This window comes from Phoca vitulina, unplaced genomic scaffold (genome assembly GCF_004348235.1).
Source record: "Phoca vitulina isolate PV1807 unplaced genomic scaffold, GSC_HSeal_1.0 scaffold79, whole genome shotgun sequence".
Lineage (NCBI taxonomy): Eukaryota > Metazoa > Chordata > Mammalia > Carnivora > Phocidae > Phoca > Phoca vitulina.
In genome coordinates, this window is record NW_022589782.1 from 1,189,808 (window position 1) to 1,215,967 (window position 26,160).

The window sequence follows — 26,160 nt, forward strand, 5'->3', positions numbered from 1 at the left end:
CAGCCCGGTGGAGGCCAAGGCCCTGAAGGCCAGGCGGGGCCAGGCCTGAGAAGCCCCCTGGGGTGGTGGGCCTGGTGTCCAATCTGGACCCAGCAGCTAGCCCTCTCCCTGCCCCTGCCCAGCGTGTGGGGGCTGAGTTCTGCTGTCCTCCTCCGTCTTGGAGAAGCCCACAGCCTGAACTTCCTCCTGCAGGGGACGGAGAGGGGAGTTTCCAAGCTTCTGTCTTGGCTGGATTAGGGCAGCATTAACTGGACAGACTGGGAGCATACAGCCCTCCCTGAACGACCCAGCTAATAAGCTCACCATTACAACATAACTAGGGGCACCCTCCTGAGAGCTCTTGCTGGTTTGGGCTAAATTAATCCAAAAAGAGAGTCATCTGACACTGAGGCCCATCTCTTCTGGGCAACCTTGACAGGGGCAGAGAAGATGGAGGGAGGGTGGGCGGACGGGCTCTGAGCATCTTCTTTGAAAACTGGAGCCTTCAGTTCTCAGTGAAGACGGAAGTCTCTCCGCTGCTGGTCAGGAGGCAATCCCGGCCTTGCCTCCTCCCAGAGCTGCTCCGGCCCGGGGCTGGAGGGGAGGGAGTGGGGGGACAGGCAGCCAAGAGCCGAGCCTGCCCTGCTCCCCATTGTTCCCATGTTCTCATTGGGAATGTTGCCCATTGCCGCGTAACAAAGCGCCCCAGACTCACTTATTCCGCTCACGAGTCTGCCACGTGGGCAGGGCTGGGCATGAGCCTGAAGGCAGCAGATGGGGCAGCCTCTCTCCGTGAGGCCCGGGCTTCCCCAGAATAGGTGTCAGGGGTCGCAGGGCAGGTGTCCCTAAGAGAGCCAGGTGGCAACTGCATCGGCCTTCATGAGCCAGCCTCGGAAGTCAGAGCATCACGTGGCCGTGCTGGGTCTCGGACACCCTCAGACACGGGCTGGGACAGAGCCGCCACCTCTCGGCAGGGCGGTGCTGAGGTTCTGGAAGGGCTGGCTGGATGGGAAAGGGGCCTTGCGGCCATTTGTAGGACCACAGTCTGCACCTGCGGGGACCCCAGGCTCTGCAGCAGAAAGGCCCCGGGGGTCACCCAGCTCAGAGCTCCCCCAGGAGGCCAGCCCTGCCCGAAGCTCTGCCCCACTCTCTCTGCAGGCAAACGGGAAGCCCTGGGTGAGCTTTCCAGGAGCTGCAGGTCCCGAGGCGAACGGACGCGGCCGAGGCTGTGAGCGGTGGACTCGGAAGGGCTAGGCCTGGGAGCGGGCAAGGGGGGCACGGCCCGTGGTCCCACGGCCTCGTTCCCCTTCCTCGGAGGCTGAAGCATGTTTCTGACGGTAAAAACCCTTCTCCTTCAGTGTTGGGTTTCCCCTCTCACGACCAGACTCCTGCGCGCCCGCCCCTCTCCCAGGACTGTCCTCGGGAGGCCCAGCTAGGTGATGCCCGAAACCATCACATGGGCCGGTAGCCACACGGTCACTCTGAGCTCAGAGTCGCCAAATGTCGCTCTGAGCTGGTGAGCCCGAGCCCCACAGGGTGTCCCCAAACCTGCCCTGGGGCTTTCCCAAACAGCAGGGCCTTCCAGGTCTGAGCAGAGGCAGGTCTGCCTGCGGACCCCGGGCCCCCGGGACGAGCAGGGCCTCAGACGCGGCGGCCTCACCCCTTGTCCAGCACAGGGCCCACGAGGCCACAGGTTGGGGTCTCCTTGACCATCCAGGGGACACGCAGCCCGGACACAGGCCGGGTAGTGGGTCGGCACGTGTGCCGGGCGCCTGGATCCAGTGGCCACGACCCCGCTCAGCCGCGCCCCATGTGAGTAAGACGACAACAACACGCCCCACAAGCTGCCGGGGGGCGGGGGGACCCCAGGCTCCCTTCCGGGGAGCATCCCTCGGCCCAGCGCCGCCCTGCCAAGTCCCCAAGTTAACAAGTTCAGGCCTGGTGATTAAGTAGATTCACAAAGTTGATGAAAAAAATCCCGATATAAATAAATATTCCTGGAGACATTCCACCCCCTGCAGGTATGAACTTTGAATAATTGCAGAGAATTATGCTGAGGACTAATCAAAACTTTTTTTTCATTTGCTAATTACCTCTGGGCTTCATCAGCGTCAGAATCTAATCAACTCCAGACATCTTAATCGACCCTCGGGAAACGCTAGGGCTGGGGAGGGCTTCGCGTCACACCAGAGCAGGGCCGGGGGGCCAGTGTTGGGAGAGCAGGGGTCCTGGGTCCAGAGGCACCCTGGTCTGGCAGGGGTGCTGGCCAGTGGGCACGCAGAGCCCGCCGAGGGCGGCCCTGCCTCTGCTCGGGGTGAAGGAAGCCCTCCATCCCCAATATCCCCTCCTGCGGAGGTCGTCAGCTTAGATGGAGGGGGCCCGGGTGGGGGCGGGCCCTGGGGTGGCCCCCAGTCTTGGGCTGACTCCGCGAGAGGCCTGGGGGCCATTCAGGATCCTGGGCCAGGGAGGCTCAGCGGTGTCTCCAGGTGGAAGGAGGCTTTGCTCTGCGCTCTGAAGGAAATCATTTGCATCTGATGAAAAATTCCTCCGCGGAGCAGAGCACGGCTCAGGAGCCTGGGATCAGAGGCCCTTGGAGCTGCGAGCTTGATCATGGTTCTCTACCCCGTCCTGGCTGCAGGAGGCATGCCGGGAGCCCTGACGGCTGGGCCAGAGACGTCCCTCAGCCCCTCTGGGCCAGGTGCCCACCCCTCGGCCTCCCTTGCTGGCCAGGCTGGTTCCCTGGGCCTGGCTCCCATCCCCTCCCCACTGCCCTTACCAAGAGAGCCTCTGACCCGGTTCCAGAGGAAAAACTCATCAGCGTGGAAATCTGCCTTCGAGAAGCCCAAGCCTCCACCCTGCATCCTTCAGCCCCCTCCTACTGCTCCCCTTCCCCACAGAGCTCCTAGGACAGGCTGAGGAGGCCCACTGTGGCCCCTGCTCAGGACACACGGTCCCTTCCTGGTTCTTTGCACCCAGCAGCTTGCGGATACCACGGAGCCATGTGCTGTCGTGAGCAACCCTGTGGGGTAGCCTCATGGGCCCAAGGAGATGAAGTGCCTCGTGGACCCCCAAGTCCTCAAAGGAGCCTGGATTTGAGGTCCCACAGGCTGGCTGGGGAGTTGGGGTGCTTCCCTGAATGCTTCTGTCGGGGGCCCACATATACCCAGGATGGCTGAAGTGGGGTGTCTAGGACACATCTTCTCTCCCTGGGAAGCCAGATGGTCATGATCCCCCCGCAAGCAGGCAGGTGTGGGCCTTCTGCACCCACTTCTCCACCACAGCCTGTGCTGGACCCCGACCCCAGATCCTTCTCCTGCTGTGGACGGAGGGGACCCGTGGGTGGGGGCAGGGAGATGTGGGGAGGGGGCACTGAGTGCGGGAGCCCCAGGGAGAGAAGGGGCCCCCGGGAGATGGGGGTCTCGGGAGGTGGGCAGGCAGGAGTCCTGACAAGGTGAAGGTTCCTGGGGGTAGGGTCCTGGGAGGGGTGTCTTGGGGAGTTTGGAGGTGGGGATCCCAAACAACAGGGGTCCTAGGGAGGCAAGGCATGGGTTTCCTCAGGGTGAAGAATCTTGGGAGGTGGGGGTCCCATGTAAGTGCCCCCAAGAAGGCAAGAAGAAGGAGCCCCAGGAAGGGGGGGTTCCTGGGCAGCTGGGGGTCCCGGGGGGTCTCTGTCTCATTTTCTCTGTTGTCTGTTTCTCTGCCTCTTGCTTTGGCTTTTTGGGTCTGTCTCCTTGCTGTCCGGCTCTCCGCCTGTTCCCCACGGGGCCCCGGGGGGGCTGCTGAGCGGGGCAGCCTGGGGTTCCCGTGGGCCAACAGGGGGCTGCAGGGAGCTCACGGGGCTTCAGTGGCCGGGTTGCTCCAGCCGCCTGCCTGCTGCTGCTGGCTGGCCAGGTGCCACCCAGGGTGGCCGTCGGCCGCCCGTCTCCCAAGGTCATGGAGGGAGAGGAGAGGCCCGGAGCCCCCAAGCCCTGGCCGCCCTGGCCCTTCCTGCCACCCCTGCAAGCTCAGCTCGACCCTGGATGTTTCTCCCGGCCAGAGACAGGGCGGTATCCGCAGATGCTGGATCTGGAAGGGCCGCAAGCCCCTCGGGTCCTCTTCTCCCGCTCCGGGCCAGGCCCTCCACACGCGCCTCTCCTTCCCCTACCAGGCCGGAGTTCCTGGTGTCCCGCAGCTGCCGAGGGGCAGCCTGGGGACCAGGCCCAGCCTGCAGCGCGAGGGATGGGGTGTTGCTTCCCCACGCGGGCTCGCAGGGAGGAAGACGGAGGCTGCAGGGCCCCAGGCCTCTCCAGGGGAGGCTAACCCTGCCCCGCGCTGACACTAGCTTGCTGTGTGACTTCCAGCGCACGCCTTCTCCCCCCCGGGCCTCAGTTTCCCTTTTCTCCTCCCGATCGCATTCTGGGCTCCCAAGGGCCCTTCCGGCCCAGACACGGGTAACTCCCGCGGGGCAGCGGCCTCCGGCCAGAGCGGTCCGCGGCAGCCCCTGCCTCCGGGCCGAGCGGCCCACACTTCCTCCCTCACGGACCCCAGGCCCGGCCGGCCGGCCCCTTGGGCTGCCGCGGGAGCATCCATCACCGCTCCGCTCCGTGATAGATGAGCTGTCCCTCCCCCTGCCACTGCTCTTGCTATTTTGGTTGCAGAATAATGTTTATCACTTCACACAACAGTGGCACCCTCCCTGCCTCCTCCCTCTGTCCCCCCGCCCCTCCCCGCCTCCTCCCTCTGTCCTGTGGACTCCGGGCAGAAAGCAGGAGATTTTCTCAGGCCACTTTCGAGATTTTAATTTTCCGTTGCCCTTCTTCTCTCTTCCCCCTTATTACATTTTGGGCCCTTTCTGGGCTCCTGCAATGAGCATACATTTTCCCAGTGATATTTTTTTAATAAAAACCATCATTTATGATTATTTTTCTTTCCCACTGACTGTCAGCCTTCTCGTTTTATTTCTTATCAGTACAGCTTCCTGCCTGCCTTGTCCCACACGCGGACTGGGGTGTGTGTGCACGTGCATGTGCGCCTGGACCGGAGGACTGACCCCCAGAGCCACGGGCCGCCCGTCGACCCCCCGCCCCTCTGCTCTCCAGGCCCCACTCCTGAGCTTCCCCCTTCCCTCCTGCAGGTGAGTGTCACCCACACGTCTTCCTCAGCTTCCCTTCCTCCCTCGAAGGGCTGAGGTCACAGAGGAGGCGGGCTGCCCTGTGGAGCCTGCTGGGCTCCTCGTGGGCCCTCAGGACGGTCCAGGAGCGCACGGAGATCCCTGTCCACCCTGCAGATGTTATCCAATAAAGCAGAAGCTGCTGGCCCACCACACCCTTCCGGCAGTAGCAGGGGCGGGTCCCTTCATTCCTGAGACTCCATTTCCCCATCTTTAAGTAGAGACATACATAGATAGGGTTGTAGGTTATTCATTCATTCAGCAAACACCAATTGAGGATCTACTGTGCGCCGGGACGAGCTACACGCCTGTCCTAGGGTAGGAACCAGCTCAGAGGTCACCTCCCTGCATACCAGAGCCCTGGGCTTCCCTCTGATTTTGCTGTGTGGCTTAGGCTGGTCATTGATCCTCTCTGAGCCTTCCTGCCTGTCCTTCTCTGGGCTTCCTCCACCATGGGCCGGACGTGGTCCCTTCTGCATCCGCCCCCAGAGGCTCCTGTTTCAGGCCTCTCCCCAGCTGCCTGCTGATCACCCGGAGAACTCAGACCCGTCTTCGGGTGTCCGTGACCAGCTGGGCTCTAGAGCCCATGTTCATGGCGGGGAGAGGCGACACGTCCCTCCCACACTGGCCCCTGCTCCCTGGCGGCCCTTGGAGAGGGGACCCGGCTGGGTCCAAAGCCCCGGGCCACTGTCCCCGGTTCTGAGGTTGGCCCGAGGGGTGGGAGATGGGCTCTGCCTCACAGCCCAGTTTCTCCCAAACCAGTGGGAGAAGAGGTTTCATGAATATTCATATACTCAGATGAATATTCACAGTGATAATGATGCACCTCCTCTCTATCCCCTTGACCTTGGGCACCTCCCTTGCTTTCCCAGACGCCTCACACCCTCTCCCCTCCACAGACCCCTGCCTGCAGGCAACTTTACCTCCACACACAGGGGCCGCCTGGCCGCCTCCAGGGAACCCTTGGTCCAAGAGGACCCCCACATGGAAGGGATCCTTGACTTGTTGCTCTGGAGGGCCAGCCTCCCATCTGCACTCTGGCCCCACTCCCTGGGCCTCAGGGCCTCCCTCTGGCCCCGAGAGGGTTCAGCCAGGCTCACCGCCCCAGGAACAAACAAGTCCTCTCTGATTCCACATTCTGAGCACTCCATTGTGCCAGGACAAAGCTGGGAGGCTCAGGTTCCCCAAGGACACACCAGGACGGGACTTCGGTTACTTGTAACCAGAGAGGCCTGGGGTCAGGTGTCCCTGCTACCCTCCACACCTGCAACCAGGCCCTGCTCAGCTGGCTGTCCCTTGGGACCGGCAAGATGGGGGTGGGCCGAGAGCACTCACCGGGAGGCTGCAGGTGCAGCAGGGGAATGCTTGGGTCTGGGGAACTTGGGGGAGAAGGGGTCAGGGTGAGCCAGGACCTTCTCCAGGGCTGGGACTGCGGAGGGAACGGGGCTTACTGCTCACGCTGTATGATCTTGGGCAGGTCACTCAGCTCTATGCCTCAGTGTCCCTCTCTGTGAATGCCTTCCACCCACTGTGTTCCAGGCTGAGCCACCCTGTCCTGAGCCAGTACTTGGCCATTTGTCCAGAGAAGACCCAGCTTAGGAAGCAGGGCTCAAAGCTTCAGACCCGGTCAGGCCAAGCCCCGCTGCTAGCTGTCCCCCGTCGGTCCCCCGTCCATGCCCCCCAAGTGCTCAAGAACAAGCCCACTGCTAGCTGAGACCCCTGCGGGTCCTTCCTCTGCCCATGCTGAACCCCATTTCCTCCTTTGCTTATCTGGCTCTCACTGGGCTGTCAGCCGTGGGCATTTGGGGTCCCCACCCCTTCCTGGGGGTGCAGCCCCATCTCCCACTGGATGGATCCTCCTCTGGGGCAGGGGACGTGCTGGGCCTGCCGGACTTGCCTAGAGGGGCTCTGGCAGGAGCAGGTAGGTTGTCTGGAATTGTCAAGGAGGATGAGCCCCGTCCAGCACCTTCTGGAAAGTTCCCAGACACGGGGGCTCCCTTGGCCTGCGCGTCCGCCTGAGCGCTGACTTTGTCCTGGGAGCTTCGCCTGGTTCTCCATGAGCAGCAGCTTCTGTGCCGTGCCCGTGGCCTTGCATGTGAGCAAATTAAAGGCTCCGGGAGACTCGAACCCTCATCCCTGTGCTTCCACGTGCACACTCTGACCTCTGTCCTTGGGGCTGTGCCCTGACCTCATCGCGCTGTTTCGGTGCTTGTCCAAGGTCACACAGGGAGCAGGTGGGGACCAGTCTGCACTTCGTGCCACCTTGCCGGGTGGAGGACAGATGGAGGTCCCTTGCCTGTGGGTCCTGCTCAGGCTGACCCTGTGTGAGCTCCGTAGCTGGGGCCCAGCCTGCTCCATGCTGTTTGCCTAAATTTGTTCAACCTCGTCTTCCCACGGGACCCACACGGCCACCACCGACATCTGTGGGGACACAGCAGAGGAATGCCTAATGAGGACTCAGCGTGGCCCCACCACGGAGCACAGGCTGGGACAGATGGTCTATCATTACCCATTTTTATTAATTACTGGCTCCGCGTGCCTCGACTGGCTCCCAAGCCCCAGGCTTGCTGGCCGCGCGCGCGGCCCCAGCTATTCTGGAAGCAGAAATGGCCCTTCATTTATCTCAACGTGTGCTTCCTCCTGGCTTCCTTTGAGAGCAGACGTTTCTGGCTCAGAGTGGTCCCCGAGGTACCAGGCCAGCCGAGGAGAAGCGAGCTTGAAGCTGCCACCTGCCCGAGGAGGCTGGAGAGGGCCCGGTGAAGGACAGCCTGGGGGGGGCAGCCAGGCGCGGGGGGCCCCTGGGGACCTAGCTCAGGGCTGAGGCTGCCTGAAGCCCCTCCTGATACCTGCCCTCTGCTGGCCTCTGGGAACGAGGGGGTCTTCCTCCTCCGTCCCACCACGGGGCCCCACAGACCCCTGAGGCTGCAGCAGGCTTGTGCTCCCCGCCGTTTGTTAGGGTCGAGGTCAGCAGCCCTCCTCGTGCCGGCAGAACCCGGCCTGCGCTGGCCTGCTGCTCCGGTGCCTCATTTGGCTTCTGGCAAGTCCCTCTCTGCCTGTGGCCTCTGTGAGGAGTCCTCGCGTCCTGCTGGACCCCCTGCGAGAGGGAATAGACAGGGCATTGGGAAGACAGCGGACAGGGACCGCCCCTCCTCTGGGGTGGGGAGAACCAGGACCCCCCCCCACCAAGGGCCACGTCAGGGCCCACAGCCGAGGGCTCCCTGCCAGTCAGGACACCGAGTTCCTCCAGCTCTGCGTTCGGCCTGTTAGGCCGGGAGATAGTGGGACAAGGTTTCTAGTCAATAAAAGGCACAAGGTTTCTAGTCAATAAAAGGGTGCCTTGGAGGCTTTTTGTATCTTGCTGGTGCCCCACGGGGTAGGCGTTTTATCTGCTGCCCGCCTGATGGTCTGCCGTAAAGCTCGGTCCTCGCCCTGCTGGAGTCCGTCACGGCCTGTCTGTCCCGGGCTGTTGCCTGCAAAGCCCGAGGAACCGAGACACCCCAAGAAACAGGCTCCAGGAGCAATATGCTGGTTGCTGCGTGACCAGCAGAGCCGGGGGAGTTTGCAGAGATCCAGGGGAGGCGATGAGGTTGGGGGTGCGGGGGGGCGCATGGGACGTGCCCTGGGGGAGGCCTCTGAGGTGGCACCACCGCGGGCTGTCTGACGTAAGCTGAGGGCCGGGAGGGGCTGGCCTGAGGAGCCACCCTGTGTGGGACAGGAGAGGGTGTTCAGCCCTTCCCAAGACAGAGCCTGGTGGGCCATGGTAGGTGCATAAAGCCAGCAGCCTCCAGGGTGGAGCAGTGGTGAGCTCCCTGACACTGGAGGAAATCAAGCATGCCCTGATGCCCCCTGGGTGAGGGGGCTCGAGTGGGAGACATAGAAAGGCCAGTGTCACAACGGGAGGATTTTTACCAAATAATTATGGGAGGGTACAATATCCGGGAAGGAAGCAGTGGAGGAGACGATCTCTGGGGTCCGGGGATGGACCCCCAGTCGCCATCCTGCCTCTCACACTAATTGGTACTTTAATTGAGGCCGTGGGCTGGGGTCCGCGGCAGGAAGTGATCTCCCCAGAGTGGTTCCAGGTGGGATCAGAGGCTTGCAGCTGTAGATCGCAGCCCCGCGACCTGGAGGCGGCTCTCAGGGCCCATGGGCCCCCAGCCCAGCCGAGGCGCGTGGGGGTGCCTGTGAATGGGGGCCACGGCCCGGGCTCTTGTTTCTATACCTCTGACTGCAGATCAGGCCAGAGAAGGGGCTCAGCCAGGGAGGAGGGAGGCGCTGGCCTCCTTCCTGGAGGAAACCTCTCACTTGCTCCTGTAGCAGAGGGAGGCCTGGCTGGGACCTCCTGCTTGTGCCTGGCTTCCCATCACCGTGGGGGCTCCAGGTAAGTGGCCCTTCCATGGGGGGAGGGGAGGAGCACTCTGGGAAAGGACAGCTAACACGGAGCAGGAGGTGGGGCGATCCGCTCATGGGTGGTGGGGGCTTGGCCCTTCTCTGGGAAAGCCCCCTGCTCTCTGGACTCCCCTGCTCCCCCTTGCCCCAGGCTCCCAGCCCATTCTTCCACAGTCTAGGGCCCCAGAGTGGGATCCAACAAGCTCCTCCCTGCAAGGCCCTCCCTGACCCCGCAATCACAGCCCAGGGGACCGGCCATGCCTGGCACCTGGCCCAGCCCAGGACACCTGAGCTTGTCCTGAGGACAAAGGGGACGAGCCAGCCACAGTGTGGGAGGGCACATTAGCTAGATGGAGGCACGAGTGGGAGCAAAGAAGGGTGGAGGTGCAGGAGGATTGTATCTACGGGGCGGGCGGGGGGACGCTCAGCGAGCGGGGGCCAAGGCCTGCCAGGGACTCGGGCTGCTGCTGAGGGTAGGGAGGGATTTGGGGAAGGCTCGCTCGGGCCACAGCACGAGGCAGAGAATCTCCCCTGGGTCCAGGCAGCTGATATCCTGGGCACACTGGCAGCCCCCGCCTCCACTCTTCCCCAGGGAGTCTCTAGATCCTGCCTCAGGCACGGCTGGATCTATGTGCTTCGTGTCTCCTGTGCACAGGACCAGACCCCTCTTAGGAGCTCCAGTTGTTCTGTGTGGTGACCAACCTCTTGAGGAGGGGCCACAGGTCAGGGGCAGGAATGGTATGCTTGGAGGTGGGGATCAGGCCAGAGACTCATGCTCCGTGACTGAGGCATCAGATGCATCCTAAACGCTGACGGGATGTTTGAGTTCTTGTCTCTGGACCAGGCGAGTGTGAGGACTCCAGTGTGCAGATTAGGGAGATGTTCAGGGGTGAGGCGGACAGAACCTGAGGCCAGTTCATCGTCCCGGCCAGGCAGGGGTGCTGGAGTGGGCCCACTTTGGGAGGCGAGGAGAACCTGCATGGGGAGGGAGAGCAACAATTCGTGCGCCGAAGGGCCCATCTTGTAGTCTCAGACCTGAGAAGGGGAAGGGGGCCGGCGGCTGCTGGGAGCAGGAGACCCTGGGCAACCTTGCTGCCTTGCCCTGGGGCAGGGGGAGGTCCTGCTCAAGAGAGGGGAAGGAAGGCCATGGGGGAGGGGGCGCCCAAGGTCAGGGGCAGGGCTTTTCCCTGTCACTTGATCCTCAGAGCTTTTGCCCCAGGCATTTGCCACCTCCTGGAGGTCACCCTGGTTGTCTGGGACAGAATTAATCTCCTCCTGGCATTTGCAGCACATGCTGGTGGTAGGGAATATTTGTGCCCAGGCTGTATGACCTTGGGCAAAGGGCTTGACATCTCTGAGCTTCCTTTATAAAATGGGACTAGCAGGTTGAGTTTCAGGGCTACTAAAGTGACCCAGATGGGGGTCACTTTGGGGTCCCCTCCCAAAAGATATGCTAGAGCCCTAACCCGCAGTATCTCAGAGTGTGGCCTTATTTGGAAATAGGGTCTTTGCAGATGATCAAGTGAAGATGCAGTCATCAGGGCAGGTCCTCATCCAATATGACCGGAGTCCTTGAAGAAAGGAGGGGGTGGCGGAATTTGGCCACCGAGACAGGCACGCACAGAGGGAGGAGAGGCCGTGGGACTGCAGAGGGGTATGCGCAGGCCGGGAACTGCCCAGGAGTCCAGATCCCTGAGGAGCTCCCGTGAGAGCTTAGGGAAAGGACACCATGTGCTTTGGGCCCCACGTGACCTCTGGTGGCTGCCTCCACCACGGAGTCTCTGGAAGGCCCTGGGGACCCTCGGGGGGCCAAAAGGTGGAGGACCCTCTACCTATTCGCTACCACCCCCCACATCGTTGGTCTTCCCTCCTCCCCCCCCCCCCCCCCAGGAAGGAAATCCTGGTGGTTGAAACTATTTTTAAGAAATAAAGTACTCTCAGTCCACTTAAAAGCTTGCAAATGCCAAATACTTTCTGATGAAGGCCTGTTTCCGCAGGATGAATCTCAGAGGGTGGAGGGCAAGTGACCGGGGCCTGGAGCTTGGTCCCTGGCCTTCCATGCACAAGGGGTGTGAGGCCCTCCAGGACAGAGAGGAGGCCACCTTCCCACCCCACCTCTGCAGCTCCTGGAACACCAGGAGTGAGGCCCTGTCCCTCCGCCCATCTGTCTGTCCCTCCCGCTGCCATTCAGCCTGTGAATGTTGGCTGGTCATTGGTGGCGGCCCCCGTGCTGGGTCCCAGGTCTCCGTGAGAGCCATAGACCTGACAGAATCGGAATTAGACTTGCTATGCGCTTTATAATCTGTTGGTTTCTCCCCGCTACCATCATATCACGTGGCTTCTCCCAGATACAAGACGCCAACACAGACGTGCATTTCTTCCGCCTCTGGCTTCCAAGGAGACGACATCACCTCAAGTCTCCTCTGACCGCCGTGCAGCCCCGAGGAGCAGGCGGGGACGGCAGGTGTACAGAGAGGGCTCCGGGTGCTCAGCCCCAGGAGGATGGATGGGCAGGCTGGGATGCCTCCGTAGGGCACAGGACCGCTCAGCCAAGCAGAACAACAAATGGCCTCTGGGGTCCAGGGCATGGGGGAACTTTTTGGGGTGATGAATTTTCGTATCTTGATAGAGGTGTGCGCCGCAAGAAAGCACACGTTAGTGAGAACATTGGACCCCCCACCCCCACTCAGAGACTCGTACTGTTCATCATGAGTAAATGTCACTCAAAAGAACTTAAAATTCCATAACAAATATCGATCCCCAGTTCATGCTGTGCAAGCTGCCTATTTAGGGGGGAAGGTGTCCTGATGTCTGCAACTTACCTGGAAGGTGATTGATTTATGACGGGAGGAGAGAAACAGGGTAGAGCAGGTGCGCAGCCTAGCTGGGGGCGGGGGGTTGGGTTGTTGACCATAAAACTATTTCAGCTTATCTTTATACTGGAAACCCTTCAGAATTAAATATGAACAGCAATTGGGAAGAGCCCGGGCAAAGTGGACAAGCTGCTGGGACCTGGCCACAGGTCACTGACCATATGACCGTGGGTGAGCTTCTCAGCCTCCTGGCGCCTCAGTGCCCTCACTGTAAAGCGGGCATGGTGATGGTACTGTCCCCACGTGGCGTGAAAGGGTTAACATACAGTAAGCACCGGCATACAGCAGGTGTTTAATAAGTGTGCACTTTGTTGGTAGTATTCCTGAGCCTTATCAGGGCTGCCACCTGTGCTGCAGAGGCTCGGGGGGCTGAGGCACGAGCCGGGCTTTGCATAGGGTTCAAGAGCAAAGGACCGCAAGGAGCCAGCGCCATTTTGAAAAAGAAGAACAGAGCCAGGGGATTCGTGTCCCGTTGTCAGAATTTCCTATGGTAATTAGGACAGTGTGGCAGAAGGAGAGAAGTATACAACAGTGGGATAGAACTGAGGGTAGAGGGGGAGGAATCACTTATTTATGGTCACTTTCTTTTCAGCAAAGATGCCAAGACAATTCAGTGGGGGAGAGAACAGTCTTTTCAACAGATGATGCTGGGACTACTGGATGTCCACTGGCAAAAGAATAAAACTGGACCCCTACCTCACACCATATGAAAAAATTAATTCAATGGACCAAAGACCTAAATGTAAGAGCTAAAACTATAAAACTCTTAGAAGAAAACATAGGGGTAAATCTCAGTCTTAGGAAAAGTCTTTTTCGATGTGACACCAAAAGTACAAGGAACAAAAGAAAAAAATTGGTCTTCATCAAAATTAAAAACTTTTGTCTGCAAACAATCCCAGCAAGAAAGTGAAAAAACAACTCATAGGAAGGGAGACAATATTTGCAAATTATACGTCTAATGAGGGATTTGTGCCTAGAATATATAAAGAACTCATATATCTCAACAATAAAAAGATGAATAACCCAATTTCTAAAATGGGCAAAGGCCCTGAATAGGCACTTCTCCAAAGAAGCACATGAAAAGTGCTCAACATCATTAGCCATTGAGGAAACGCGAATCAAAACCAGGGAGAGGCACCATTTCTCACCCACCCGGGATGGCTAGAATCAAACAGACAGATAATAGCAAGTGTTGGTGGGGATGTAGAGAAATCGAAACTGTCACACAGTGCTCGTGGGAATGCACAATGTTGCCCGGGCTTTGGAAAACAGTTTGGGAGTTTTCCAAGATGCTAAACAAAGAGATAACCACCTGACTATACAAATACACGTGTAGGTGTGTCCCCAAGAGAGATGAAAATGTAAGCTCATGCAAAACCCTGCTTGTGGATGTTCACAGAAGCATTGTTCGTAATGTCACAAGGCGGGGGTGACCCGAATGTTCGTTCACTGATAAATGGACAATGTGGTCTATCTATGCAACGGGATCCTATTAGGCCATTTCAAGGAGTGTAATCGTGATATGCACTACAACATTTATGAATCATGAAAGCTACAGTGTTAAGTGAGATCAGCCGGTCACAGAAGGGCCACACATTGTATGATTCCGTCGATGTGAAATATCTGGAATAGTCAAATCCACAGAGACAGAAAGTAGATTTGTGGTTGCCTACGGTTGGGGGTGGGTGGCGGGGAATGGGGAGTAACTGCTAATGGGTACGGGGGGTTCCTTTTGGGGTGAAATGTTCTAAAGCTGGATAGTAGTGATGGTTTTACAACTCTGATATACTAAAACCCACTGAATTGTACACTTTAAACGGGTGAGCTATATGGTACGTAAATTATACCCCCAAAATGGTGTAGGACAGAAGAGCCTGACCTGCCGCTTGGGGACTCCTTAGGCAAGTCTTGGCCACCTCTTGATGTTCAGTCTTCTCTGTAAAACGGGGCAGGAAGATTTGCCTTCCTTTGTTCCTGTGGGGACCAGATGAGGTGACAATTGGAAACAGTTTCTCATTTTAAAGTTTCATTTTAAGATTTCATTTTGTATTTACATTTATTGAGAAAGGAAATGTATGCACATGGTACAAAATTCAAATGGGGACACAGTGAAAAGTCAGTCTCGTTTTCTGGGGTGATGGAAATGTTCAATATCTCGATAGGGGTGGTGATTACACAGATGTGTACATTTGCCAAAACTCATAGAGCTGAACCCTTAAGAACTGTGAATTTCACTATCTGACAATAAATTACACATTAAAAAATATTTTAAAGTAAACCTCTTCCCTCTCTCTGCTCTGTGTCTCCCAGCCCCCCTCCCCCTTCCAATTTCCCTATAGGAGGGAGGCACGGTTGTTGTTTCTAGTTCGGTTTGGTCTTTGCACACATGCACAAAGAAAATATTTTGTTATATCCCTTTTGCACACAATGTAAAAAAAGAAAAAAAAGTACTACATACACCGATCTGCCCCTTGTTTTTTTCCCCCTACAAATATACCCAGAGATGAAATCAAACAGCGGCGGGCGGGGAGGGGGTTAAAAAGCTGCACAGGCATCCGAATAGATGTGCTGGGATGCGGCTAAGTGCCTCCGCGGTCACTGGGCGTTTCGGATCTTTCCGATCCACTGCTATTACGAAGAGTGCTTCGGTGAATAACCTTGTGCACAGAATTATATCATTTTTCACAATTGTGAGCAGTATCTGGAGGACAGATTCCTAGAAGTAAATGCTGGGCCAGAGGGTATGTGTATTTGGAATTTTGAGATTGTTTCAGAGGTTCCAAGAATGTCTGCTTCCCCACATTATTGCAGCAGGGTGAGTTATTAAGCTTTTTATTCTGCCCATGTGATGAGTGAAAAATCTCTCAGAGTAGTTTTAATTTGCATTTCTGCTGTTAAGTGTGAGACTGGGCCCTTTTTTGTACATTAAAGTATTCTTTCCATTTCCTTTTCTATTCATAACCTCTGACCAGTTTTTCCCCTCTTGGGTATTTTTCTTATTGATTTGTAAGAGCTCTTTATATATGGGGACATTGGCTCTTTGCTTGGGATATAAGTTAGCCATATTGTTTCTTTTATAGGTTCTATGGATGTTTGTTGTTACCGTGAAACTCTGGGCACAGGAAGAGATTGTCACTATTTTTCTCTGAGTACCATTTTTCAGAATAGGTGTGGGGAGGGTTCTGGTCCCCATGAATCCCAGACACTTGTGTCCCTGCCCCACGTCCAAGCACACCCTCCGGTGACTGATTGACCCCCTGGATCAGTTACTTGCAGCCAGGCCATCCTTAGAGGAGAGAAGACTCGACCACAGGGGTGCAGAGACCTGTAGCCAGTCCTCTTTTATTCTGAAAACATGCTTGGTCACCCCCTGTGTGCTGGTCCAGTGTGTGGCACGGGGACTCATAGGTGAGTCAGACTCTCCTGCTCCCCTGAGCTAGCTCACAGTCCGGTGGAAGATCCAGTGTGGCGAGTCCTTGGCTAGGGAATCCCAGCGCAACCAGGGGCACAGACACAGATGGAAGGTGGCAGCCCCAGAGCTCCAGGGCCCTCCTTGCTCAGCTTGCCTCTCCCTAAAGAGCTTGGCGGGGGGCGGGGGGTGTCCTCAGAGGGCGGTGGGTTGGTTTCAATAAGAGCAAGAATCTTGCTGCCCCAGCTCCTGCTGAGTCGTGGTCTCCCTGGCAAACGGGAGCTGTGAATGGTGCTCACTTGAAGGTCGGCTGTGGGGGCCCAACTGAACGGGGGCAAGCAGGAAGCACGTGCCTGAGACGTGGGGCTGACTTTTACAATCCACGTGGGTGTGCCAGCCTGTGTGAGGGCACGGAGCAGGACGCCCCTACAAGCGGCCACAGCAGCAGCAGGTGGAAGCCGGGCTGTGAGGGTGGGAGGGGGTGCCGGCATGTTCCCCATCCGGCTGTCCTCCTAGCTCGCAGGGTGAGGCCAGGGCTGTGTGTGTCTACAACAGAGGCTGTGTGGGGGCTTTCAGGAGGAGAGGGGTGTCTGAGCGAGGAGACAGAGATCCTGCCTCACAGTAGGCACCCGGAGGGAGGGCAGGCTCCAGCTTTATTTAGCCCAGAGAAAGACTCCCGCCAATCTCCTCCCCTGGGTCTGCCCTGGGGTCCCCCCTTCCCACCTTGAGGGGTGTCTGGGCTTTTGGGGGCAGCAGCCCAACTCTGCCCTCCCTGAGAAAACAAGGGCATATTTCAACATCTCAAGGAGCTGGAGGGGCAGTCAGGGGGTGAAGCCCAGGAAAGGCCTGAATGTCCGGCAGGAGAGCCCCCCTTAGGCAGGAGCACGGCTCCTGGGGAACCAGGTCAGGGACTTTCAAGGCCCTGGCGCGCTGGGGAGAGAGGACAGGGGAAAAGGGGCTGCTTGCTGACCTAGGCTACAAAGCGGCAGTGCACCTCCATTAGGGACCTAGGGGAGAGAGACCCCGAGGCCTGCCTCTCTCCCCACCTCCCGTTCCCGGGAGGTCTGAGGGCCCCTGCGCCTGGACTCAAGGACAGCACAGCCCCAGACAGCGGCTCCGTCCTTGACCATCATCCTCTGGTCCAAGAATCCAGGGGAAACGTGGTGGCATCTCCCCCCCCCCCCCCCGCCGCACTGTCCCCCTTTCGGGTATCGCCTGCAGGAACCTCGAATTTGGCAGAGGCCCGGGGTGGGATGGGAGGAGCATGGAGGGTGGGCGCCCGGCACCGCAGGCTGGATGGAGTTTATGGGCTGCGGAAAGGCGGCTGGACTGGACCCGGACCCGGACCGGAGCCCCGCGCCCATCCTCGGCCGGGACAGCCTTCGGCCCGGCTGCTCGAAGCCTCACGCGCCACTCCCACCCGGCCTCCGGCCTCCTCCGCGAGGGAAGGGCACCCTCGGGGAAAACCCCCTCGCCCTCCAACAGCCCCCTCCCCTTTGCCGCGCGCGCTCTCACAGGCGCGCAGCCCGGCCCGGTAGCCTCTGCCTCCCTTCGCCCGCCCGGGCAGGACCGCGCCGCAGGTGCGCAGCGCAGGGGCGGGGTCCGGGGGTCGCGCCCCGCGCCCGCCGGGGTACCCACTCCGCAGCTCCAACGCGGCAGCTCGGGAAGCGGCGCGCAGGCCGTGCCGGGCGGGGGCGCTCTTGAGCCTGGTTTGGAATTTTTACCCACGGCGCAAGCCGCAAGCTGGGGCAGGGGCGGTGGGCAGTGGGAGCCGCGGCGGGCGGTGCGGCCGCTGGGTGAGGGCTCGGGGCGTCTAGGGGGCTGCGGATTTAGAGCCCAGTTTAGAGGCCAGCCGAGTGATTTCGGATCCCCGGGTATTCCGGAGGCGAATGAAGGGGAAGGGGGACCGGTAAGGGAAGTCCGCCAAACGGAACCTTCCGGGAATCGGAAGCGGCCTGGCTGATCCCGCGCCCCCACCTTCTCCCCAGACGGAGGTGGGGGCGAGCAATGGCAGGGGTGGGGGTGGAGGTCAGCGATCTTGGCGAGGCAAGTCCTTGAGGCCCCGACCACCTTGTCGCCCCCGCCCCCCACGTGCCTAGCCCTCCTCGTCCCCGGATACGCGCGCCCCTGCGGGCTGTGCATTTGCACTCGCGGACGCGCGCGCCCACACAGGGTCTGACTTCGGGTCAACTTCCACGCGGCTCCCGGGTGTGTGTGCACACGGCCGTGTCCGCACGCGCGTGCACCCCTCCGTCCCCGGTGCCCACCTCCCGTCGCCTCCCAAAGTCTCGACTCCTAGACCTCGGGGGCTTCTGCTCCAAATGGTGGCCTGGGGCGGGGGCGGGGCGGGGGCGCGCGGGGCGGGCCGCGAGGAGGGGGAGAGGCAGCCTCCGGGCTCCCCACGCCGCCCTCACGGCGCGAGCCAACTTCCCCTCCCGAGGCCCCCTCGGGACACCCCCGGCCACCGCCGTGCGGGAGCCACACCGCCGCCCGCCCTCGGCCGCCCCCGCCCGCGTCCCCCGCCCCCCCAGCCCGCCCCACTCCGGCTCCTACAGGAAACCTTCGCTCACGCTCAGAAAGAATGTGCTACAATCCCGGCGCTGCCGCGGCCGCCCATACCGCGCCCGAGCCGGAGCCCGAGCCGGAGCCCGAGCCCGAGCCGCCGCCGCCCCGCCTGCCCGGCCGGCCCCGCGCTCGCCCCGCGCTTGACGCAGTGAGAGCGCCGCAGCCCGGCTCCCGCCGGCTCCGCTCCGCTCCCGGTCGCAGGCCGAGCCCAGCCCGGCGGGCTCCGGGAGGGGCGGGCAGGGCGCGAGGGGGAGGAGATCTGTCTGGAGCCAGCGAGCCCGGCGGAGGAAGAGGAGGAGGAAGGAGGGGAAGCCGCCGCCGCCGCCGCCGCGCTCCGGGGATCTGGGCGCGCGCTCCGCTCGCGGGTGACGGTGGCCCCAGCCCCCGGACCGCACCCGGGCCCAGGTAGGAGGGGGACGGTGGGGGAGGGGCTGCGCGGGGCTGCGGGGGCGGGGGTCCCCTCTGCCGCAGCTGCGGGGCTGGTGGGTCCCCGCCCCTGGGGGAGGCGGGCAAGATGCTCTCCAGGGCGGCAGTGGGGGCGGGCGCGTGGTCCCCGGCGGCTCATGTGGCCCGGGCCACCCAGCCCCTGCGCCCTGTCCTGGGCGTCCGCGCCGGGGCCGAGTCCCCCCCGCCCGTGTGGCTTCGGTTGCGGCGCGTTGGGTCCGCGGTTTAGGGGCACCCCCCCCACACACACCCTGGGTTCCGAGGCGGGCGCACCCGAAGTTAGCGGTCGCCGAGCGCCGGCCGGACAAACTTCCCTCCCCGACGCCGCGGCCCGAAGGCCCGGGACTCCGGACCCCTCGGGCCAGGAGGCGCCTCGGGGACCCCGAAACTTTCCTGAGCGCTGGGAGAGCGAAGGGCGGGCTGGACAGGGAGGGGGGACGGGGTGGTCTTGCCTGCGAGTGCGTGGTGGTAGCCGCGGCGCCCCAAGTTGGCCCCGGGACTGCCCCCAACCTGGAACCCCATCTCTTAGTGGAGGGCGGGCAGGGAGCGGACTAAAGGCGCCTAGCCTCCGCGCAGCCAGGATGGGGGAAGCAGCACTCCGCCCCGCGCCTCTGGAGCCCTTGGAGGGGGTGTTGCAGGGCAGCCCCCCCTCCGTTCTCCGGGCTCTGCCCGCAGCTGCCGAGCCCGCGGGAGGACCCGGTTCGCGGCTATTAATAGGCGCCTGTGACCCGAACCTTTCCAGGCCCGGGAAGCTGCGAAGCTGGGCTTGGCTGCGGGGTGGGGCGGGACCCCAGGCCCAGAACTGGCTCCCTTCCCGGCTCTTATCGTCTCTATCCTGTCGCTCTTCCCTCCACGCCCCCCCCTCCCCGCTCTCTTCCCAGTCTTTCCATCCCGGTCTCGGGGTGTCGACCCCCCAACTTTTTCTCGTCCTAAACTGCCCGGTGTGGCCTGTGGCCGCCCCGTCAGTCGGGGGCCGGGCCAGATTGGCGCGATCCGAGCACAGTCCCCAGCAGAGTCCTCCTCAGCTGGATGGGTGTGGGGTTCCTGGGGCCAGACTGCCAGGGATGAGTGGGGACTTCCTCCCATCAGCGCCTCTTCTCCCAACCTACACAGCGGCGCGCGACACCTTCGCACCCCCCCCCGCAGGCCGGTCGCTGCCCCATTTAAGGGGCAGTGGGGAGTGGGGTGGTCTCCGCGGGCAGCCTTGGGGAGGTGTGGAGGGCAGAGGGGACTCGCGAAGCTCCGGAGAGGGTTTTGTGCATGCAGGAGGCAATGCCCTGGTGGCCTCCCTTCCAGCGTCGCCTCCGCACACCCCCGAAGGCCCAGGAGGATTCCGCCTCCTCCCCCCACCCCATCCCAACACTCAGATCTGAGCTTGAGTGGATTTGAGGACTTGGGGGGCGGGGAATATGGAACACTTCTTCCCGTCTGCTCATCTGCAGAGCCCAGCTCCCAAGCAGCTTGGGGGTCTTTGTCCCCCAGGGCTGGCCGCCGGCCCCGCCCCCTCCGTTAACTCGGGGACCCCAACGCCTCCCAGCGCTCGCGTGCCGCGCTCGGCAATCTCAGAGCTTTGGTGAGCGAGGTGTCGCATCCTTTCCTCTGCTCTAGGTCTGGGGGTGGGGTAGGGGGCGTGGATCGCGGTCCTGGGTCCCTAACAGATGTCCTCGCGGCTGCGCCGGCGTCTCTGTAACAGATTTAATGACTTACACGCAAACCGCCAATCGGCGCGGCCACGGGGGAGGGGCGACCCAGCTGAGACTCAGGGGACGAGGTCGCAGCCTGAGGGCGCAGCCTCTGCTCGGGGTGGGGGGTGCAGAGGCAAGGACCCCGACGCCGGCCGTTCAGCCCCGCCTCTCATCCTCTGCGCCCCCAACTCTGGGCTTTGCTCTCTGCGCCTGCCCACGGATCCTCCGGTTGCGGGGACCTTCCCGCGAGGAATTCAGTCCCGCCCCCTTCCCCGCCCCCCATTGACCTCTGAGTCCCTCCTTGGAGCCCCGACCCTAGGCGCACACATACTTGCCTCGGGGTCGGCCAGTGTGGGTCAAGGGCGTGCTGAGGCCTCTGGCCTCTGCTTGCACGCCTCAGAAATGGGCTCATAGCCCTTGCTACAGGGGAGTAGTGAGAAGGTCGCGACGTAAATTTGGGCAGGCGCCTAGCACAGTCCCTGGCACACTGGAGACGTGCATCAAAAGCCTACCCGATCCTTCCAGAGTCTGGGGGAATCAATCAGAAAGGGAGGGGGTCGGTCACCACTGGCAGGGGTTTGCCTAAGAAAGGCTGCACGGGGATCTCGGGTCACTGCTGTGCATTTTCTTTGCAGAGTGAGGCCAGAGGCTGGAAGGTTGCTTTCTGGAACCTACTAAGGTGACCAGGGTTGCCTCTGGGGGAGGACCAGTTTGGCCCCCATTCCAAGCTGCAGCTGGAAAGGCCCCGTGAACAGCAGGGAGGAGAGGGGAGACTTGTCACCACCCCCTCGGTGCCCTGTGCCCAGGCCTGGCATATCGTGAGGCTCGCAGTACCTATTTGATGATAAGCAGGGGCCTGCCCTCGGCCTGCACCTGCTGGGACCAGGGGTGTGAGGAGGGGGCAGCCCAAGGAGAAAGGCTACATACAGCTCAGATGCCCTAAATGGCCCAACAGCCTTTTCCGCCATGCCTCAGTCCTGATCCTGGAGCCATATGTGACTGGGCCACATTCCCCCCCCCCCCCCGTTCTTGTAAATAATCATGGGGGCACACCGGCTTTTGTCCTAGCACCCCCTTTATGCATCCATCCTCAGTGGAGCTCCAACAGACAGGTAGGAGGGGGCCACAAAGCACTAAATCCCTAAATTCTGGCCTGGCAAGGGGTGGGCAGCTCAGAACCCACTCCCCCCTTCCTGGTCAGCCTTCTGTGCCCGGGCAGGGCTGGAGGGTGGGGCTTGCCAGTCCATATAGGACTTGCTTGTGCTGTGGACGTTCATTCACATTCTCTCTCCGGTCCCCACACACTATAGGATTTATCTTGATTTGCTGCCTTTGAATTGAGTCAACTCTTTTGTATGCTCGGTGAATTGCCCAGCTGCTGGCGGGGAGCGGAGAGCGTGCCGGGGGTACTGAGGCCGGGAATCATAGGCGGGCGGGGGACAGGAAGCGGGGAGGGGGCGCGGGCGCGGGCGGGGACACAAGCAAGGGGGCCCTGAGCTGGGAACCCGGCTGGCCGAGGGGCATGCCCAGGCCTGCCCGGCTCCAGCGAGGAGTCCGGAGGGGTCGAGGCTGCCCCTCGGCCTCTGCTTTGGATGGGCTGTGTGACGTGGGGCAAACGTCAAGGCCTCTCTTGACTCGGTTTCCTCGCCTGTAATATGCGGGAAGAGGGGCTTCCACACGCAGGTTGTGAGGGTCAAACTAAGCGGGAAGAGTGTGCGAGAACCCTCGGAATCATCCCAGAGGTGGGGGTGAGTGAGGGAAGGATGGGGAGCCATGGCTGGGGAGAGGGGGCGACCCTGCCTGTCCCCCCCCCCCCGCGTTCTCTGCCCCCAGATCCTCCTCTTCTCCAACGAGGGCCGGACCGACGGACCCACCCGGCGCCTGCGAACGCCCTGGCTTGGCTTCATGTGGTGGGGGTCGCGGGTGGTTCAGGCCATCAGCAGCTGTCGCGCGCGGCCCCCCGCCCCCACCTGAATGTGGGAGGAAGGGCAGGAGGGGACCGCGAGGAAACCAGCCCTCCTGTGCTTTCTAGTACCCCTCCGCCCTGCCCCCTTCCCCCGCACCCCTCCCCCGCCCGGCGGCCGGGAGGGAGGAGAGCGGGGCGGGCGCGGGCTCGGAGCCGGACTCGCGCCGGGAGCGGGCGGGCGGGCGCGGGAGGGGCGGGGGGAGGCGCGGGAGGGGCGGGGCCGCGCGCGGATCGATGGGCGAAGCTGGGGAGGAATCTCAATCCCCGGAGCGAAGTTAGAGCCTGGAGGACGGCGGCGGCGGGCGCAGCCCGGGAGCGCGGCCCGGCGGCAGGTAAGCGCGGCGCCCGGGAGCCCGAGGCCGAGCGCGGCGGGCGCCCAGCCTGGGGGCGCGGGACCCCGCCAGACCCCGCGCGCTCCCCCTGCGCCCCCAGCCCCGCGCGCCCTCGGAGCGCGGCGGGCAAAGTTGGAGGAACTTGGAGCGGGCGCGCGGCTCCGCCGGCGGAGCGGGGGTCCGGGTCGGGGTCCCGCTGCCGCCCCCGGTCGCTGCTGCCCGTCGCACCACTGCTTGCTCGGGTGGCCTTGTCCCTTCCCCCGTCCTCTCTCCCCTCGGCGGCCCCCTTCGCCGTCCGCGCCGGGTCCTGCGCGCCAGAGCTGCTGCTGTTCCCTGTGGCCGACCCTCCGCGGCCTTGGGTCCGCGACCCCTGTCGGTGTCCGCGGCACGATCCCCGCCGGGTCTGCCTTCCCGGCGTCGCGCTCCTCCCCACCCGGCGCCCGGACGGTCCGGCCGCACTCGGGGGAGGGGCCGCATTCCGCGGTCGCTGCCCGGGAGTTGAAGCCCTGGCGTGGGCGTGGGGCCCTTTGCCTCTGAACTTGGTGGATATTCTCCACCCCTCCCCCGACCTTGGACCCGTTCTCATCGTCATGGCTTTTGGGAGGTGCTGCTGAGCTTCCTCGCCCCAATCTGCCTCTAAAGACAGGAGTCCGCTTTCCATCCTTTAAATTCGATCCTCGAATCACCTGCTTGCAGCCCAGGGTGGGGTCCCCTTCAGGTGTTTCCCCTCGACACAGACCCCGAGGGCCTCTGGCATCAAAATCAGAATCTTCCAAGCATCAGCTGCATGACTTTGGGGCGGGTTACCTCCCAGAGCCTCACTTTTCACGTCTGTAAAATGGGGGTATGATGATAATGTGTACTTTATGGAGGAAACACCACCGTGAACGCTTAGCACTGGGAGGGCCCCGGAGGCCTTTCCTCCAGGCTTGGGAGACCAAGCCAGGTTTGCACGGCCCAGCAAAGCCTCAGGTGTGAGCTGCTTCTCTTTGGGCCCGCCCATCATGGAGCCCTTGCTTGCAAGCAGCTGTATCTGCCTTTTACCTGCTATATGGGGCTGGGGGCTGTGCAGAAAACATTCTCCGGGTCTCAGATCCTACAAGCCTTGGGAACAGGAGCTTTAGAAGTGTGCAGAGTGCAGGAAGTTAGGACAGCAAACCTCTCCATTCTGTCTTAAACGGGGCCATTCTCCAAAGAGACCCCAGCCTCTGCCCAGCCCCGAGAAGGAAGGAGAAAATGGGGCTGTGTTGTTTTAAGCCACAGAGACTCTGATCTTCCCCACCTAGCCAGCCCCCTGGCCTCCTCTGCCCTGGGTCCCTGCAGCTTTCAGCTTGTATCTGAACAGCCTTCGGGGGTGGGGAGGGAACAGAATCATTGCCCCATGCCAGGCTTGTGCCCCACTTTGTCAGAAGAGGAGAAATACCCAGAGCTAGAGGGACAAACTCCAGACAATGGGGCTTGTCAGAAGGGAATGCCCACCTTTACTCTGGGTTTAGGGGGTTGGAAACAGGCCAGGACCCCAGCCAGCACTTTGGTCCCTTGTATTCCTGGGCACATGCAGCGGGGCGGGGGGGGGTCTGAACACCTTTCAGTGGACAGACGACCTCTGAATCAGAAAGGTTGGGAGCCATGCCCTCCCTGCATCAGCTGGACCCTTTCCTGGGGACAGCCGTGTAGCCCTCCTGGTGGTGATAGGCCGGTCGCCTGTGTAGAATTGCCGAGAGAAAGCAGTTCTTGATTCTTAAAGAAAAGCCAGGATAGGCGCCTCATCTGAAGGCCTGGCAAACGGGGGGGTTGGGGTGGAGGGGTGGGATGTGGTCGGTGCCTGCCCCTGTGGCCAGAGGAAGGGAGGAAGAACAATGTCCCTTTCCTCATCACCCCCACAGAACTCTGTCCGGAAAGCTCAGAAATTCTTCCAAATGCCTTTGGAAGCAGGTGCCCCACACCTGGGCTGGGGAGAGGCGCTGCTCCCTCACCTCCCTCCCTACCCACCCCACCGCCCCGAAGAAACAGGTGGTCGGGGTCCCCAGAAGAGCCTAGGGCCAGAGCTCGGACCTTCTCTTAGACTCTGGGATTTGAATCTTCAGACCCTGAATGTCTCCTCGTCAGCATCACCTGTTTCAGGGGAGAAACATTAGTGAGGCCAAAACTGTGGCAGTGACTCAGATCAATGGAGTAAAATGGGACCGTCTGCCTGGGCCCCACATCTGTGTGTCTCTAGCACACACGTGTGCACTCACGCACACACACACCGCTCTAGATTTCAGTGGGATTTTCTAAACCCTCAGGAGCCAGAGCCCCCACCCCACCCGCTGTGCGTTCCCCCTTAGGGGCCCAGGGCCCGTTAGCAGAGGACCCTATTCCTGAGGATGCCGTGACAGCAGGGGAATTTATGAGCAGAGGTGCATGGACTTGGGGTGTTTGTATATCTCTGCAGGAAACAGGCAGACCGTGTAGATGCCCGGGTGGGTGGCGGATAATACATACGGAGGGAGGATGCAGGATGAAAAATGCCCGTGAGTGACAGGCAGGAGATAGATCTCCAGGGTCCGGTGACGGGGCCATAAATTTCCAGGCGTGAACCTGGAGCGGCTGGTGGTGTTGCCGTGGACATTGGATACATTTCTCATCTCTGTGGTCCCCGCCGTGCCCCCCACAGCGCCCTTCCCTTTTCGTTTGTCGTGGATTCCAATTTCTTCCAACAGAGGCTCGGGTGTCCACTGGCCTTGGGTGTGTGGCTGATGGTGCCGCCCACGCAGGGGACTGCAGCTCTGACGCGGAAGGGACCTTGCTGTCATCTGTCCCGGCACCTGCTGTACGTGTGGGGAGACTGAGGGCGGGCTGTTGTCTGAGGTCGCACAGTGAGTGGGGGCAGAGGGGGGGTAACCGGGTCCTGTGTCTGTGTGGTGGTTCGGGGCTTACCAGGCAGGCAGGCACAGCCTCTGCTGGGGACAACTGTTCCCTGTGCACCCCCCGCCCCCATGCCCCCCTGTGCCAGCGCGGGCCCTGGAGGGGAGCAGGAAGTGGGGTGGAGCTGTGGACACTCCCTCCCCCTTCACCCCACCTGCCCGCGTCTGGCTGGCTGAGACCTGGCTTCGCCAAGCTCTCCTGAGGGAGAGGAGGGGTTAGACGGACCGTCCTGGGACCCAGCGGCCATATGGGGGCAGGAACCAAGACTCCTAGCCGTTCGAGCTGGAAGAGTCCCTGAAGGTTTACTCAGAAAACATGTTGAAGACCTACTGTGCGCTCTGCCTGGAGCCTTGGGACGGGACCACGACAGGGCCCTGCTGTTGGGGACACAGATGATAAACATGACCACACAAACATATACACACAGGCCCCTCTTCCAGAAGGGTCTAGCATCAGCTA

At 61.3% G+C, this 26,160-nt stretch overlaps 1 long non-coding RNA gene across 2 annotated transcripts in view; it reads left to right on the forward strand.

Moving 5' to 3' along the window:
* Positions 1 to 18,543: 18,543 nt before the first annotated feature.
* The window catches only part of LOC116625562, a 67,003-nt gene continuing 59,386 nt past the window's right edge, over positions 18,544 to 26,160 (forward strand). Inside the window, exon 1 of one of the 2 annotated variants that reach the window (XR_004298100.1) lies at positions 18,544 to 18,769. This is a non-coding gene — a long non-coding RNA (uncharacterized LOC116625562). Of the gene's footprint in view, positions 18,770 to 22,728; positions 22,792 to 26,160 lie in introns of those variants that run through there. The other variant, XR_004298101.1, reaches the window with a different exon arrangement.